General features: G+C 35.0%; 1 protein-coding gene across 1 annotated transcript in view; it reads left to right on the top strand.

Moving 5' to 3' along the window:
* Positions 1-2,500, top strand: part of LOC135199131 (uncharacterized protein DDB_G0271670-like) — a 288,109-nt gene that overhangs the window by 294 nt on the left and 285,315 nt on the right. The window lies entirely within an intron of this gene.

Below are 2,500 nucleotides of genomic sequence, written 5' to 3'. Positions count from 1 at the left end.
ATAAAAAAAAGTTCCAGACTGACAAAACGCGTACTCATATGAAAAGGACCTGCGTGAGATACAATCAGCCAAAGGTTAATCCATACATCTCTCCTCCGTTCTTTTTGAATAATGAATAAGGTTTCTCGGCGCAATGTCGCCTTCATTCAAATGGCTTCATTATGATAATTTCCCTGAATTATGAATCGGCCGCCTTTCGTTGTAGCTTTGAAGTCTGTGAAGGATAAATGCATATGAGATTGGCTTTGTTTGCCTAAACACTGTACAAAAACTGTCTACATTTGGAAATGCTCGATTCAGAGGATTAATTCTCTCATGAAGACGATGCCAAGCACGCAAACTATAAAAAAGCAAAACTTTATGGAACAGTATTGATTATTTTTGCAAACGTAACAAAGAGAAAAATTTGTGCGTTATCGTCTATCCAACCACAACCGGCGTGGGAAACTCTACGGGATTACTGTACCACATTTCACTTACTCCGGTGTATATGGCAAAGGAGGCAATTTTCGATTGAATATAATTTTAATTTTTCCAGTCAATTTGCTGCACTAATAATTGTATATGAATAATTAGTAATTGTCTTAATAACTGCCTCTATGACTGCATATAAATACAACTTGGTATGGCAAAGTTTACCATTTCTTTAGTTATATTTTGTTTCTTTGTTCTTATTCTCCTCTGCTTAGTCAATTTTGTGCTTTTTTCTTCAAAGGTAATTCTACTAAGCGGAAGCTTGCTTATTAAGACAATGTCATAATAATAATAATAATAATAATAATAATATAATAATAATAATAATAATAACTATAATAATCGCTGAATGGAACCAACTTTCTAAGGTGGAAAGTCTTTTAGAGGAAAATACTACTACAAATAATAATAATAATAATAATAATAATAATAATAATAATAATAATAATAATAATCAGGAAAGCGAATTGTCATGAACATAACTTACCATAACATCAACAGAAAGCGTAACTACTTGAACACCTCTCTCTCTCTCTCTCTCTCTCTCTCTCTCTCTCTCTTTCTTACTAAGGTGACGTACAGGTATAAAGGTTGTCCATGTTCTCATTGTGTCACTTACAGATATCAGTAATCAATGAACCTCACTCGCTTTTATGAAACGAGAAAGCGAGGTTCCTCTCTCTCTCTCTCTCTCTCTCTCTCTCTCTCTCTCTCTCTCTCTCTCTCTCTTCTCTCTCTCTGACGACTTGACCTGGCGAAGCTCAGGTGGGCTGGTCTGGGAAGGATTATCTCGGTCCGTTAATTATGATTAAAACTCTCTTCAACTGTTCTATTTTCGTTGTAACTTCTCATAACGTCATTCTGTAAATATTTTTCTATTATTATTACTTTACGTAATAGCACAGCATGCTTCCAAAATATTACGATATAATAAAAAGTGCTTTTAAGTGTTGCTTATCGTTAATTTTGAATAGCTTCTATTATTGCTTTTTCATTCTTGCAGAGCAAGCTACAAAACTATCAAGATAATTTAAATCTGGTTTAGCCAACGGCCAAAAATAGCAAGAAATTTTATCCTAAATATTTCCCACATTAAACGATCACAATAATTTCCTTTTAAAACTTGTTTTGAATATCCATATATGCCTCCTTTTTCACTTTTCGATATCTATAATAAAACCCCTTACAAAGGAAGAGTCAGACTCCCTTCAGCCTCCCTTTGTAAATTACGCAATTTCCTGTCACGTCATTCATTCGCACTGTCGAGTGTTCTTAGTGTTCAAAGTTACCTGATGTCCCCCCTGCCAAACTCATAAAGTGAAAAATATATTATTATCATTTAAATAGGAGTGTCTGTATGTCTGCCAGCATCCCACTTCTGTCATGGCTAACCCTGACTAAGACGAGTTTCCCGATTGCTTTGGCCCCTGTATAAAATAAAGATAAGAGACTATGGCAGACGAAAGAAAACATTACAAAATAACAAGCTTTTCACTCTACAAGCTCCTATCTTATCTAAGTGTTTTGAACAAATACATCATTAGAATAAACGAAAGCTAATGGATCCGCAAACAACGCAATTATTCTGATTGTCTTCGAGAACTTAGTTATATTTACCAAAGGGAAACCTTTATTGACTAGAGAGAGAGAGAGAGAGAGAGAGAGAATTTGACCATTATAAAACTTCCCTCGATTAGATGTCGTGTCTGAAAGCGTTTCTCTGCAATTTCATGCTCTCTCTCTCTCTCTCTCTCTCTCTCTCTCTCTCTCTCTCTCTCTCTCTCTCTCTCTCTCTCTCTCTCTCTCTATCAAGAATTTTACTCTGATTCATTATCTTCTCCACTGGTATTTATATAAGTCTCATTCTAGTTTATTTAAAAAATAGTCGTTTCATCCAGCGTTACTTAATCTCCTTGTTCCCATCGTAATCCCTATTCAAGGTCTCTGTTACTAATAATCTTGCTTAGATCAGACTTGCTAAACTTCCGAATCCCATCTGCCAAGCAGAATTTCTCCATTAATTTCC

Source organism: Macrobrachium nipponense, chromosome 23, assembly GCF_015104395.2.
Source record: "Macrobrachium nipponense isolate FS-2020 chromosome 23, ASM1510439v2, whole genome shotgun sequence".
Taxonomy (NCBI): Eukaryota; Metazoa; Arthropoda; class Malacostraca; order Decapoda; family Palaemonidae; genus Macrobrachium; species Macrobrachium nipponense.
Note: the sequence above shows the minus strand (reverse complement) of the source record. Positions and strands in the feature narration are given on the sequence as shown.